The 15,392-nt window shown below is 39.6% G+C and overlaps 1 pseudogene; it reads right to left on the reverse strand.

Moving 5' to 3' along the window:
* LOC140516444 (protein regulator of cytokinesis 1-like) overlaps nucleotides 1-15,392 on the reverse strand; it is a 41,171-nt pseudogene that overhangs the window by 14,151 nt on the left and 11,628 nt on the right.

Here is a 15,392-nt window from a genome sequence, read left to right on the forward strand (position 1 = left end):
TTGACTTCTCAATGATAATTTTACTCCCCAAAATTAAAAAAAGAAGCCACAGAAAGTACTCGTCTGGCTTTGGATTCTGACTAAAATAAGGAACTGGCTGCAAATTTAAAGGAATGGGTACCCTGTGAGGAAGTGAACGTGCTATTTTAACATTTCTGATAGAAAAAAGGGAAATTGAGCATCCCAGAATACATTTTGGGTTTTAGGAGGGCAATCTAATTTCAGAAGATTCAAAGAAAGAGCAGGTACTATCCCACGGCCTAAAATTCTACAGAGGAAGCTAGGCCAAGAAGGATGGGAAATTCTGAAGAACTCTGAAGGACCAAATACAAAAGAATCTGATAAAACAGAAAAAGGAAGAAATGTTTGTAGAGATGGACCAATATGGAGAAAACAGTCACCAATTTAGATGCTTAAAATATGTACGTATACACACACACACACACACACACACACACACACATACCTGTAGAAGTAAAGAAAGGTTAACAGTCGATGAGTATAAAATAGTGTTATGGTTTAAATATAAGTAGAATCTGAAACTCAGAATGAGCTGAGGCTACTGATGAATCCCAAGGAAAACAAAGGGGTCTTTTTTAGGTATGGAGGGGCAAGACAAAGAACAAAGAGACAGGACTGCTATTTGGGATAGCCTGGACAATAAGAAAGGATAAAAAGGAGAATGTAGAACTAGGCAACTCTTGTTTTGCTTCTCTTTGCTTTACACCAAGAAGAATGATTTTCATCTCAGGAAGGACAAAACAAACATGGTTGACAGGAAATTGAAACTGAAGATAAGTGAGGTGATGGTAAGAGAATCTCTAGTTGCCTTCAATGAGTTAAAGTCACTAGACTCAAACACACAACTGTCTGAAATAACTGGTGAATATGACAGCTAATCCATCATTAGTGATCTCTGAAAATCACTCCACTGGAGAGATGCTACAAACTTGAAAATCAGCACATTTCCACTCACCTTTGATACCGTTCAAATGTATCTGGGGGAAAAAAAGGTTTCTTTTTTATCATGACCTCGACAAACATGGATATTTCCATTACATGAGGAACAGAAAAAAAGGATCATGTAGGAAATTGTCTATCTCTATTAGACATAGATTATTTTTTCAAGTATATATCGAATTTAAACTGATAGGACAGGATGGCCGATTGTCTGTATTCACTACTGAATTTCTCCAACATCTGTCATTTTCCATTTTTGTCAACTTTACCAATTGGATAGGTATGAGGGAGAACCTGAGTTGCTTTAATTTGTATTTCCCTAATTATTAGTATAGGAAAGTTAAGTAGTGCAAGGATAGATCACTGGGTTGGTGTGATGGTATTTTAATATGGGGAGATTTTTCTCATTCATTAATAGGCCCATGTGACTGCATGGGTCAAATGAGTTTGAGTCATATGGAACCTGTAGTGAGAGGAGTTTGCTGAATGGGTGGAAAAGGAAGAGGTAGAGGTAGAGCAGAGCTGAGAATTTAGCCTGGAGAGCAGTGAGAACTAGGAAGGATGCAGGCAGCTGGCTAGGGTGAGTGAGAAAGCTTGTTTGTAATTTGTTTAATGGAGCTGGTTTGTGGGAAGCCTAGCAGGGAGAAGGCCTGGGGATGGTGTTGTCCTCTGCATTGTTGTTGTGTATAGATTTTTGTTACTGTGATGGGTTTGGCTTTCTGGTGTCTGAATAAACGTTTTGGTTCTGCCTTCTATGTGGACCATCTGTTGTATTTCGCAATTCAGAATTTCACTGGGATATTCATGGCCGCTGTAGGTGCTGTGAACAGCATATTGGTGTTACATTTGGGAATCAGGAAGATTCATCTTCATGAGTTCAAATCTGGTCTCAGACACTTAGGAGCTGGTGACCCTAAGCAGGTCACTTAACCCAGTTTGAAGTGGTTCATCATCTATAAAAATGACCTGGAGAAGGAATGGCAAACCGCTCTAGTATCTTTGCTAAGAAAACTCCAAAATAGTCCTGAAGAGTTAAACATGATGGAAATGATTGAACAACAACACAATAATTAGTGATTTGGAGCATTTTTTTCATGTGGTTATATAGAAATAGCTTCAGTTTCTTCCTTTAAGAACTGTGTATTCATATATAACCATTTGGCATCCTGTCTCATTTTAACTGCATTTTGTTAAAATTTTATGGAATCAAAACTGTCCATTTCTGTGGACCTTCTAAGATTCTCTCTATCCCTTTTCTGGTCTTGAACTTTCTACCCAGTGTTGTGAAAGGTCTTTTCTTCATTTCTCCTCTAACTGGTTTTTGATGGAATCTTGTACATCTAGGTCTACCCATTTGAAGCTTGTTGAAGTACATGGTGTGAGATCTTGGTCTAAACCTGCTTTCTGCTAGACTGTTTTCTATTCTTCCCAGTAGTTTTTATCAAATAATGAGACCTTATCCCAAAAATTGATGTCTTTGACTGAATACGCCTCTTTTATCCTCTACCCAGAGAGCCATTTCCTATAACAATGCTGAATCTGAAGGGAGAGGACTGAAATCCCAACTCTGCTACTTACTGCCTGCGTGACTCTGGGTATGGGCCCAGCCCAGTATCTTATCTATAAAATGAAGGGCTTGAACTAAATGACCTTTCACTTCTAGATCTATGCTGCTATGATCCCATCAACAGTCTGGCCGTATATGTAATATTCCATATCCATAGTTCCTTACCTCTGCAAAGATAAGGAAGTCCATTTTCTCCTCTCTTTGAGAACAAACTTCATACAATACTTACATAGCATTCATTCAGTATTTTATTTTTGTTTCTCTCACTTACATGATTGTAGTCACTGTGGATGGTTTTCCTGGTTCTGCTTATTTCACTCTGCATCAACTTTCATGTAAGTCTTCCCATGATTCTTTAAATTCTTCTTATTAAATTCTTCATATACATCATGTCTTACAAGGTAGTAACATTCGTTATGGTTTTGTATCACAAAACCAAACAATGGTTATCTATTCTATTTCTACTTCTTTACCACCACAGAAAGTTCTGTAAAAATGGCTAATATGAAAATGTTTCACATGATTTTACATGTATAACTGATAGATTGCTTGCTTTCTCAATGGGTGGGGGACGGAGAGAATTTGGAACTCAAAACTTTTTTTTAATGAATGCTAAAAATAAAAAAAAACAATTAAAATTTAAAAGAAAAAAAGTTCTACTCTGTATAAATTAGTTGATATGGAGCCTTTAAAAACTCATTGACTTCCTTGCCCATGCCAACAGCAAGATCTCTGGATTAAAGGGGACGAGTATTTTAGTCACTTATTATTTTTCAAAATAGACCAATTTTATTGTGTCCATCTTTCTGCAGCTTCTCCAACAGTGACTATTCTCTATATTCTGTCACCTCTGCCAGTCTGCTGGGTTTTCACAGTTTTTGTGAGCAAACCTTAAAGCCCTAGAGCAATAGGCATCATTATGGTACTACCTTGGTTACCAGCTTGCCAATTTTCCATAAAGCAAGAAAAGAACGAAAAATACTGCATGTTTCTAAAGTTAACATAAAACCGCTGGGCCATACCTAGTAAACCCAAATCTAGAAATAAATCAAATATTGTAGGCTCTAACCACAGCCTCCTTCCAAAGTTCTATACTCAAGGTACTGATATCTTGAATTTGCAGCAGCATACCTTGACAAGCAGACTCTTTAGGGCTGCTATGTTCTCCAGTGACAGACAAAAGGTCTCTTCATCCTTATGTACCACATCTCTCTCAAAATCTGTTTCTGGACTGTGATCCAGATCCTTCATACAGAGTAGGATCTGCTTCTTTGTGCTGACAAATTCCTCCCATCAGCTCTCCTATAAAAGCAAAGAAGTTATAGGGCACTCCAGAAGTGAGTGAAACACAGACAGGAAAAGTGTCAAAAAGCAATTGTACCTTTGTTTCCAGTAGAACTGCCAGGTGATTTCTGAACTGGTTCAGCTCCGCTCTGCTGAGCACTGAGTCACTGTCAAAGCTGTATGGGAGCACACAAAGAATCTCACACAATTTTTGGTCTTGTTCTTGAAGTAGTTTTTGTTCTTGCATCCTTTCTTCTTTCTGTTTTTTCAACTCTCTTATCTTTGTTTGAAGATCCTTCTCTAGCTTCAAGATGGTAGTCTCCTCTCCTTCCTGTGCCAAACAACAAAGAATCAGAGTAAAAACACTAAAAGTAACCTTGTCAGAAGTAAAGGAAGGACAAGTGAGAGAAATTCTCAGTTCAACTTATGAATTATCTCATAGCAACAAGGGTTTTTCAGAGTTTTTTTTTTAGAGTTTCAGAGTTTTTTCAGGGGTTTTTCAGAGAGCATACTACAGAAGAAATTAGCAATATAGATATATTAAAGCATCATAGACTGTTTTCATCACATCTATAATTCTAGTTTGTTTTTTCAGAGGGAGGAAAGCAAGGCAATTGTCTTGAGGTCAGATTTGAACTCAGGCCCTCCTGACGCCAAGGCCAGTGTTCTATTCACTGCACCACCTAGCTGCCCTGTATAATTCTCGTTTAAAGGGAAACTGAAAAGAAGCTTGGTTTTGGTTAAGTATAGCTATAATGATCCATTTAACTTATATCTGATCTCCTTTAGGTAGGATAGCAATTTAAAACCTCTGGTTTTTCTGGCTTACTCTTGTTTCATCCACAAGCTATTTACAGCTTTGTCATATCCCTTTCTTCTGCCTGGTTATTTGTCTCTTTCTACTTTCCTCCTTTTTTTTTAAACAGTGCCACCCACTCCCCAGTTGGGATCTATGCCTGGAAAATTTCAGACTAAAATCTTCATGTTTTCCAGTTGATTGGCACATTTCTGCTTCTGATATCAGAAATATGAAACAATTGATAAATCAATGATCATATATTCAAAATTTACTATGTGCCAGACATTATGCTAATCACTGAGAATACAAAGAAAAAGCGAAAACAGATTCTGCTCTCAAGAAGCTTACATTTGAATGGGGGAGGCAACATGTATATAAATGCATAGGGCAAGAGAAATATCAAGTACATGGAAAATGATCTTAGAGGGGAAGGCTCGAACAGTTGGGAGGTGGGGGACAGGGGAACCAGGAAAAGTCTCCTGCAGAAGGTAGCTGGGGTAGGAACAGTATCCTAACCTCTGCTTCCACACATTAGCCTAGTTTTTTTCTGTGCTCCTTGGTTGGCTTAGGGGACCAAAGAGTCATCACTTCCCAGTTACCTAAGTACAGAGCAGCAAGGATGAGCTCCTGAAGCTATCTGAGCAAGTTTCTGTCAGCAGACTCAAACCTGAGATGACCTCAAGCCTTGTTGACACATCCTTCTCCTGCTATGTTAAGCACATTTCCTTTGGCTACCTGTAGAATGTGTACAAGTGTTTCATGTTGTTCTAGTATTGAACCTAAAATTACCAGGGGTCTGGCCCTAGGCAGACCAAGCCAAGATTAAATGGCATAGTCATTCAGGATTGGAACATAAAGAGCTTATTGAAATGAGGGTATGAGCAGTGAATACAGAAGGAGGTGAACTCACACTGGCAAGATTTCTAGTGATGCTTTTGGTGATAATAATAACAGCTAATATTTATACAACATTTTACAGTTTGCAAAATACTTTACAAATGTCTCATTTTACCCTCACAACAACCCTGTCAGGTAGATGCTATTATTATCCCCATTTTACAGATGAGGAAACTGAGTTAGAGATTAAGTCTCCTGCCCAGGGTAATACAGCTAGGACTTGAGGCAGGATGTGAATTCATGCCTTCCTGACCCCAGCTACAGTGTACATATTTACTGTTTACACTTTTATGACCTCACAGAAAAAAATGTTAACTACCATGAGTCAACATAAACAGCAAAAGAAGTCACAACTATCAACATGGGAAAACTTGCTCGTGACCTCAGGCCATCCTGGCACCACACCTTCCTTATTCTGTTTCTGATACCTTGGGGCAGCTAGGTGGTGCAGTGGATAGAGCACCAGTGCAGGAGTCAGGAGGACCTGAGTTCAAATCTCACTTCAGACACTTGACACTCACTAACTGTGTGACCTTGGGCAAGTCACTTAATCCCAACTGCCTCATCCTGAACCATCTCCAGTCATCCTGATGAATATCTGGTCACTAGATTCAGGCGGTTCTGGAGGAGAAGTGAGGCTGGTGACCTGCACAGCCCTCCCTCACTCAAAACAAAGTCAAGTGCAAGTCATGCCATTATTTCTCTGGTGGCATGGTCCTCTTCAGCAACAAAGGACAAACACACACATATGGTACCTGTCCTGGGGTTGATGGGATCGTGGGATTCATGGTGTTGCTTTGTCCTGATACCACCTAGGACTGTTGGCCTCTTACTTGTAATTAACCTAATTAATCTTATTAATAAGTAAGCTGGTATGAACCCTTTTTTCTTTGGTATCTCAATATTCTTGTAGAGGGTATGCCACTCTACTATTGTCATAATTAGAGTAGGTAACACAGATGTTCCAATTACATCATAAGAGAAGAACTTTATAGATGGAAGGACTACCAGACACCTAGTCCCATCTCCATATTCTAAATATGATAAAACTAAGGCCTAGATAAGTGAGTGACTTGCACAACCTCACACAGACAATAAATGACAGAGGTGGAATTTGAATCCCTGTCCCCCAACTCCGGATGAATTATGCTGTCTACTATACTGTTCCATTATTTTCATATTTTTATGATGCTATTCAACCACTGAATTTTCGTGCTTATCTTCCCCCTCTCTAAGTCAGTTTCTTTCTGATTATATGAGAAAACTGAACTTGGTCCTGTGAATGCATGAATAACTCAATGTAAAACAATAATTAAATGTTTGTTATGTTCCAAGCACTATGCTAAGTCTAGACATTAGAGATAGTTAACCAGGATAATCCTTGTTCTCATGAAGTTAATATTTTACTGGTAAATCCAGAAGACAAAACAGACAGGGGCTTTCAGTTACAGGGTCAGAATAAAATCCTAGTAGTTCTTACAGTGCTTCACCAAGGCCTGCATGTCTATGCTGAAAAGGCTATCAAACTGCACAAACCCTTTGATCTAGCAATACCATTGCTAGGTCTATATTCCAAAGACACAAAAAAAGAGAGTGGTGGAAGAAAAGAATCTATATGTTCAAAACTATTTATAACAGCTCTTTTTGTGGTGCGTAAGAATTAGAAATCAAAGGGATGCCTGTCAATTGGGGAATGACTAAAGAAGATGTGGTATATGATTGTGATGGAATATTATTGTTCTATAAAAATGATAAGCAGGATGAGTTCAGAAACATCTGGAAAGGTTTACATGAACTGATGCAAAGTAAAGTGAGCTGAGCCAGGAGAGCATTGCACACAGTAATAGCAACATTGTGCAATGAAGAACTGTGAATGGCTTAGCTGTTCTGAGCAATACAATGATCCAGGACAATCCCAAAGGACTAATGATGAAAAATTCTATCCAACTTGAGAGAAAGAACAGATAGTGCTGGAATACAAACTAAAGCATGAAATTTTTTCATTTTTTCCCTTTCATTCTTTTTTTTTTGAGTCTTCTTGGAAAAAATATAATAAGGACATGTTTTACATGATTTCACATGTATAACCTATATATGATTGCTTAACATCTAAGGGAGGGGGGATAGGGGGGAGAGAAGGAGGGATAGAAGTTAGAACTCAAAACTTTTTGCAAAATGTTAAAAATAGGGGGGGCAAAATCAAGATGGCAGAGTAACAGCATGCACTTTCTAGAGTGCTGTCCCCAACCCCAGTAAAATACCTGTAAAAATGGCTATAAACAAATTCTGGTGCTGCAGAACCCACAAAATGTTGGAGTGAAGCAAATCGCCAGCCCAAGACAGCCTGGAAGGTCACGAGGAAGTATCTATCATTCCATGCAGGGGGCAGGGTCAGTCCAGCTTTGGCTGTGTCAGCACAGACAGGACCTGAGCAGGCCTTGGGGAGACTCAATCTCCAGCACCTGTGCAAGTTTAAAGACTTCAAGACCCCAAAACTCAGAGGACAAGTTGGAAAATCACTAGAAAAAGCCTGTGGGACCAGTATGAGAGAGCAGAGTGGTCTGACTCTAGTCCCAGGGTAGCAGAGGAGGAAGGGAGTGGAGGAAACTGCAGCAGCCATAGCAGCAGCAGAGGCAGAGGCAGCAACTGTTTCTGGACCTTGTGGGATAATCACGTAGTTGACAGTACACCTCTCACCCCAACTGGAAGCAGAGATGCACCTTGACAAAGAGCTCAAAAGTCAAGTAAATGGCTGGGGAAATGAGCAAAAAGCGAAAAAAGAACTGGACTATAGAATCTTACTTGGATGATGAAGAAGACCAAAACATGAAAACAGAAGAAAACAAAGTCAAAGCTCCTCCATCAAAAGCCTCCAAGAAAAATTTGAATTTGTCTCAGGCCACGGAAGAGCTCAAAAAGGATTTTGAAAATCAAGAGAAGAAGAACAAAAATTGGGAAGAGAAATGAGAGTGATGCAAGAAAGTAATGAAAAATGAGTCAACTTCTTTCTAAAGGAGACCCAACAAAATGCTGAAGAAAAAAACATTGTAAAAAATAGACTAACCCAAATGAGAAAAGAGATCCAAAAAACCGATGAGGAGAAGAATGCCCTAAAAAGCAAAATTGGTCATATGGAAAAGGAGATCCAAAAGCTCAGTGGAGAAAATCATTCCTTAAAGATTAGAATGGAGAAGATGGAAGCTAATGACTTTATGAAAAATTAAGAAATTATAAAACAAAACCAAAGGAATGAAAAAAATAGCAGACAATGTGAAATATCTCACTGGAAAAACAACTGACCTGGAAAATATATGCAGGAGAGACAATTTTAAAATTATGGGACTACCTGGAAGCTATGATAAAAAAAGAGCATAGACATCATCTTTCAAGAAATTATCTAGGAAAAATGCCCTGACATTCTAGAATCAGAAGGTAAAATAAATATTGAAAGAATCCACCGATCACCTCCAGAAAGAGATCCCAAAAGGAATTTAGGAATATTGTAGTCAAATTTCAGAGCTCTCAGGTCAAGGAGAAAATACTGCAAGCAGCCAGAAAGAAAAAAAAAATTCGAGTATTGTGGAAATACAATCAGGATAACACAAGATCAAGCAGCTTCTACATTAAGGGATCACAGGGCTTGGAATATGTACTTCAGAAATCAAAGGAACTAGGATTAAAACCAAGAATCACCTACCCAACAAAACTGAGTATAATACTTCAGGGAAAAAATGGTTATTCAATGAAATAAAGAACTTACAAGCATTCTTGATGAAAAGACCAGAGCTGAATAGAACGTTTGATTTTCAAACACAACAATCAAGAGAAGTATGAAAAGGTAAAGAGGAAAGAGAAATCATAGGGGACTTTACCAAAGTTGAACTGTTTACATTCCTACATGGAAAGATAATATTTATAACTCTTGAGACTTTTCTCAGTACTAGGGTAGCTGAAGGGATTATATGCATATAGACAGAGGGCACAGGGTAAGTTGAATAGGAAGGGATGATACCTAAAAAACAGAATTAAGGGGTGAGAGAGGAATACATTGGGAGAAGAAAGGGAGAAACAGAATGGTGCAAATTATCTCTCCTATAAAAGAGGCAAGAAAAGGCTTTTTCAAGGGGAGTGAAGAGAGGGGAGGTGAGAGGGAAAAAAATGAACCTTACTCTCATCGCATCTGGTTTAAGGAGAGAATAACATGCATCCTCAACTTGCTATGTAACTCTACCTTACACTACAGGAAAGTAGGGGAGAAGGGGATAAGTGGGGGTGGAGGGATGATAGAATGGAGGGAAAATGGGAGGAGGGCATAATTAGAAGTAAATACTTTTCAGGAAGGATTGGGTCAAAAAAGAGAATAGAGTAAATGAGGGGCCCAAAAGGATGAAGAGAAATATAGTTAGTCTTTCACAATATGCCTTGTATGGAAGTCTTTTGCATAACTACACATGTATAACATATATTGAATTGTTTGCCTTCTCAGTGGGGATGAATAGGGAGGGAGGAAGGGAGAGAAGTTAAAACCCAAAGTTTCATAAATGAATGTTGAAAATTTTTTTACATGCAACTGGCAAATCAGACATACAGGCAATGGGGTATTGAAATCTGTCTTGCCCTCCAAGAAAATAGAGGAGATGGGGATAAGAGAAGAGATGGGTGTGATAGAGGGGAGGGCAAATGGGGGAAGGGATAATCAGAATGCATGCTGTCTTGGGGTAGGCGTGGGCGAGAAATGGGGATAAAATTTGGAACTCAATATCTTGTTGAAATGAATGTTGAAACCTAAAAATAAATAAATAAATTAGAATAAAATAAAAGCTAAAAATTGTTTTAACATGCAATTGGGAGAGAGGGTAATAAAGTAAAAAAATGTCCAAGTGTCTAGAGAATATACAGACAAAACAGATAGCAAGGTCCAGTCATGGCCATCTAACTAAAAGAACTGGAATTCATGATTTCTGTTCAGTGAAGTGGTGTGAAATCTGCCCCACAGTTGGGAAGGGGATGGGGATAAAAACACTCAGGTTCACAATCACCGTGAATAGCAGGCCCAAAGGTCAGGCCTGGTTGTTGTGGTGATTGAGGAAGGAGGGAAACTGATCAGAAAGGAGGTTAAAAGGGGAGAGAGCACTGACAGGAAGGCTGAAGAGGAGATCATCCTGGGATACCCAGAGAGCACTGACTAGAGCAAGGGAATGATTCTCAGAACCTACTTTGCACTACCCTGAAATACTCGGAGGGAACACAACCTTGTACCGTGCAAAATTTTTATTAATAATCTTGAGAAAAACATAGGAGGTATGCTTGTCAAAATTGCAGATGTCATGAAGGAAAGGACAGAAAATACATTGGATGATAAAATCAGAATTCAAAAAGAGCTTAACAAATACAATAGGATGACATTGAAAAAAATAACTACAATATTTTTCACTTAGATTTGAACGTCTTCTTTACAAGTCCAAGATAAAAGTGAGACATGGAAAGATAATGGGACAGGCAGCTAGATAGCTCAGTGGACAGAGCATTGGGCCTGGAGTCGGAAAGACCTGAGCTCAAATCTGACCTCAGATATATATTAGATATGACCCTGGGAAAGTCACTTCATCTCTATTTGTTTTAATCCACTGAAGAAGGAAAGAGCCAACCATTCTAGTACCTTTCCCAAGAAAGTCCCATGATTGGTATGACCCACGGGATCACAGAGAGTTAGACACAACTGGTCAACAACAACAAATTCGAGTGACCAACAGGAATTGTTCATCGTGGACTTTGGGAGTCTTTAGCACAAGCCATTGGGGGAAGCACTTGAAAGGATACCCTGAGACATTTCTGGAATTGCTTATGTGTACACATCATATGCCAGTTGTACTCCTGTCAACTCATGGCAAGTCAACTTGTAGTAGTTTAAAAAAAAATTCTCTGTCTCTCTCCCCCCTCCCTCCTTCCTCTTCCTTCTCTTCCCTTGCCCCTCCCCTCCCTTCCAAAAAAGGGCTCCTGCTACCCAGTGTTGTAGTCCCCAACCTCATCGATTAGCTAGGAGAAGCAGATTGGCACACAATATCTAACTTAATGTAAGATAGCAAAGAGACCCCAAGAACAGTAGCCACAGAATCTGTTGTGCTTCAGCTGAGCAGAAAAGAAGAGGAGACTCACAAAAACTCTACATAGGAGTCAACCTGTCCAGTCAGGTCCCAGCAGCGCAAAGCCTGGAGCAATACTTTGTCCCAGCATGGGGCAGAAGAACTCAGGCCGTCATCGCAGCAGCTGCCCTGTCTTAGCACAGAACACAGCAGCTGACTCTGACTGAGTAGCAGTAGATGCAGGCCCAGCCCTTGAGCAAGGACAGCCCGATGCCACAAGATGGGATAGTGGCATGTGCCACTGGATGCAGGCCCCCTGGAGCTCCCTATTTACTGGAATATAAAACCGACTTCATTACTCCAGTACAATACCTAATGAGCATTCTTCCCCAAGGAGGGCTTAAAGACCAAAGGCGGGTGTTGTTAGGAGGTGAAACTATTTAACCAACCAGGCCAAAAGAAGAGGAGCCATTTCTCAGAGGCCTCTCATGGGTTGAAGATTTTGTATCTTCCTCCTACCTCCCCAGTAGTGCTTCCAGGGGTAGAGAGACTACTACAGTTGGGTCATGGAACACTAAGTGGGTGATGGTGTAGGATAATTCTGTGATGAAAATGAATGACTGTAAAAATATCTTTGCTGTAGTACTGAACTTTCTGGTTTTACCCCTGATTACAGTCACCAATTTACAATGGTTTCACCTATCACATGGACTTGATTGTTTAGTCCCCAGATTCTCCTGGGACACTCCAAAATCCAGTCACTCCTTCAGGTACCAGATACATTGTTTGATTTGGTGGTTTTTTCCTTTCCTTCTTTAGTGCCACCTCTCTCAGGATTCTTGAATATCAAATGTCAGGGTTTTAACCAGTAAAACTCTTAGTCTGGTGGTAGAAGGTCCTAAAGAAGACCTTAAAAACCTTTCCACCAAGGAGTGGAAATCAGAGCAATGTCCCAACCCTTACCCCTTCTTTAAAAAGGGTTGAGACCATCCTCAAGACTTGGTTGGCTTAGGGAAATAAAGGGTCAGGGTGTTAATATAATTTCCTGGTTTGTTGTTGTTCAGTCAGGTCCAACTCTTCATGGCCCCATATGGGATTTTCTAGCCAAAGATACTGTTATGGTTTGCCATTTCCTTTTCCAGATCATTTTATAGATGAGGAACTGAGGTAAATTAGAGGTTAAGTGAGTTGCCCAGGGACACACAGCTAGTGAGTGTCTGAGGCCAGATTTGAACTCAAATCTTCTTAACTCCAGGTCCAGTGCTCTATCCACTGAGACACCGAGCTGCCTAGATTACTGGTCATCTATGTACAAAGCAACTACTAAGAGTTATAAGAGCTCTGTTGTTTGGTGGACCCTGAAAAACACCTCAGATAAGACAGCTTCTCTCTGCCCAATCAATTTGAGGTGTCTTCAATGCCCATCCTTGTTGAATACCCTTCTCTTGCTATGACAAAGTAAATCTTCATTTTTTAACTGTTGAATTATATACAATTGGCTCCTTTTGTTCCAATATTAAACCTAAACTACCAGGGGACTTGTCTGAGGCAGGTCTAGCCAAGAATTGTCGAGTTTGAGCTGAGTCTTGAAGGAAGTCATGAAGGCAAACATGAGGAGGGAGAGCATTCTAGACATGGAGTGCAAAGGAGATGGAGCACAAGATGTTATGATTAGCAAGTAAGCCAGTATGTCTAGCCCAAAGGATATGTAGAGGAGAGTAATATGTAAGATTTTAAAGTGAGGAAACAACAAGTTTATGAAGAAATTTAAATGCCAAACAGAACAGCTTACATATGATCCTAGAGCTAATAGGGAGCCACTGGAATTTACTGAGTGGGGGAAGGGTTCAGATCTATGCTTTAGAAAAAATGCTTTGGTAACTGTGTGAAGGATGAACTAGAACAGGGAAAGCCTTGAGGAAGAAAGATCAACTAGAATTCCAATTCTGAGGTACCACCTCACACCTATCACACTGGATTACATGACAAAACAAGAAGATGAGAAATGCTGGAGAAGATGTGGGAGAGTTGGAACACTAATTCATTGTTGGTGGAGCTGTGAGCTGATCAACCATTCTGGAGAGCAATTTGTAACTATGCCCAAAGAGCTCTAAAAATGGGCATACCCTTTGATTCAGGAATACCACTTCTGGGGCTGTATCCCAAAGAGATCATAAAAATGGGAAAAGGACCCACATGTACAAAAATATTTACAGCAGTTCTTTTTATGGTGGTCAAGAACTGGAAATTGAGGGAATGCCCATAAATGAGGAAATGGCTGAACAAGTTGTGAATGTAATGGAATACTACTGTACTATAAGAAAGGATGAACAGAAAGACTTCAGAAAAACCTGGAAAGACTTATATGAACTGATGCTGAGTGAAGTGAGCAGAACCAGGAGAACATTGAACACAGTAGTAGCCACAGTGCACAAGAACTGTTTTTGATAGAATTAGTCCTTCAGAGCAAGGCAAGGACCTAAAACGTTTCCAAAGGACTCATGAGACAAAATTTCATCCACATCCAGAGAAAGAACTATGGAGTCTGAATGTAGATCGAAACATACTACTTGCTCTCGTTTTTGTTTGTTTGTTCTTTTCGTGGTTCCTCCCATTGGTTCTAATTCTTCTTTACAACATGAAATATGTGAACATATGTTTAATATGAATGTATATGTAGAGCCCATATCAGATTGCATGCTCTATTGGGAAATGGGGAGAGGAAAGAGGGGGAGAAAATTTAGAACTCAAAATCTTATGGAAGTGAATGCTGAAAACTTAAAATAAATAAATAAATTTTAAAAAGAAGGCTATTGCAGTTTTTTAAGTAAAAAGTGATGGGGTTTAAAGCAGGAAGGTGATTTTGTGAGTGAAAAGGGGCATAATGGAGTCATACATAAGAGATATTGTGGAAACTGAAGTGATATTTGGCAACTGATGACACCAAAGTTGCATGACTGAGTGACTGGGAGAATGCTGGTACCCTTGACAGCAATGGGGAAGTGTAAAAGAGGAATAAGTTTGGAAAGAAAAATGATGAGTTCTGTTTTAGATATATTGAGTTTAAGATGTTCAATAGGCAGATGATGATGCAAGACTGGAGAGATCAAGAGGGATGTTAAAATTAGACAATTAGATGTTATGGATGGTAATTGAACCCATTAGAGCTGCTGAGATGACCAAGTGAGACAGTGTAGAGAGAAGAGATGAGAGAGCCAAGGACAGATCTTGGAGGATACCCAATTAATAGGTAAGACACAAAGCAATGTTCAGCAGAGTGAGAAGGAACAGCCAGACAGGTAAGAGAAAACTCTTACTGTCAGGAAAATACAGAGAGGAAAGAGTATCCAAAAAGTGACTGACAATGTTAAAGGCTGCAGAGATGTCAAGAAGGATGAGGATTAAGAAAAGGCCATTTGACAATTAAGAGTTCATTGGTAACTCTAGGCAGAGTAGTTTCAACTGAATGATGAGGTCAGGAGTAAGAATGCATCAGGTTTAGAAGAGAATGAGAAGAAAGCAAATCTAGGTACTATATGCTATAGATGGCTTTTTCAGGTTTAGCTGAGAAGGGGAGGAGTGACACCAGATGACAGCTGACAGGGATAACAGACTCCAATGTCCATACAATCAGAGTCATGATTTCCTCCCAGCCTGATGTAGTTATTTTCCTTTGCCTCATTAAAGGGGTCATCCCCTGATTACTACTTAAACAGGCCTATTCACTGAATGGGGTTACCTCATCCTAAGTGAGTACCCGAATAGACCTTGGCCCCTTTAGGCCAAGGTCTCCCATTACATC

Source organism: Notamacropus eugenii, chromosome X (genome assembly GCF_028372415.1).
Source record: "Notamacropus eugenii isolate mMacEug1 chromosome X, mMacEug1.pri_v2, whole genome shotgun sequence".
NCBI classification, from domain to species: Eukaryota; Metazoa; Chordata; class Mammalia; order Diprotodontia; family Macropodidae; genus Notamacropus; species Notamacropus eugenii.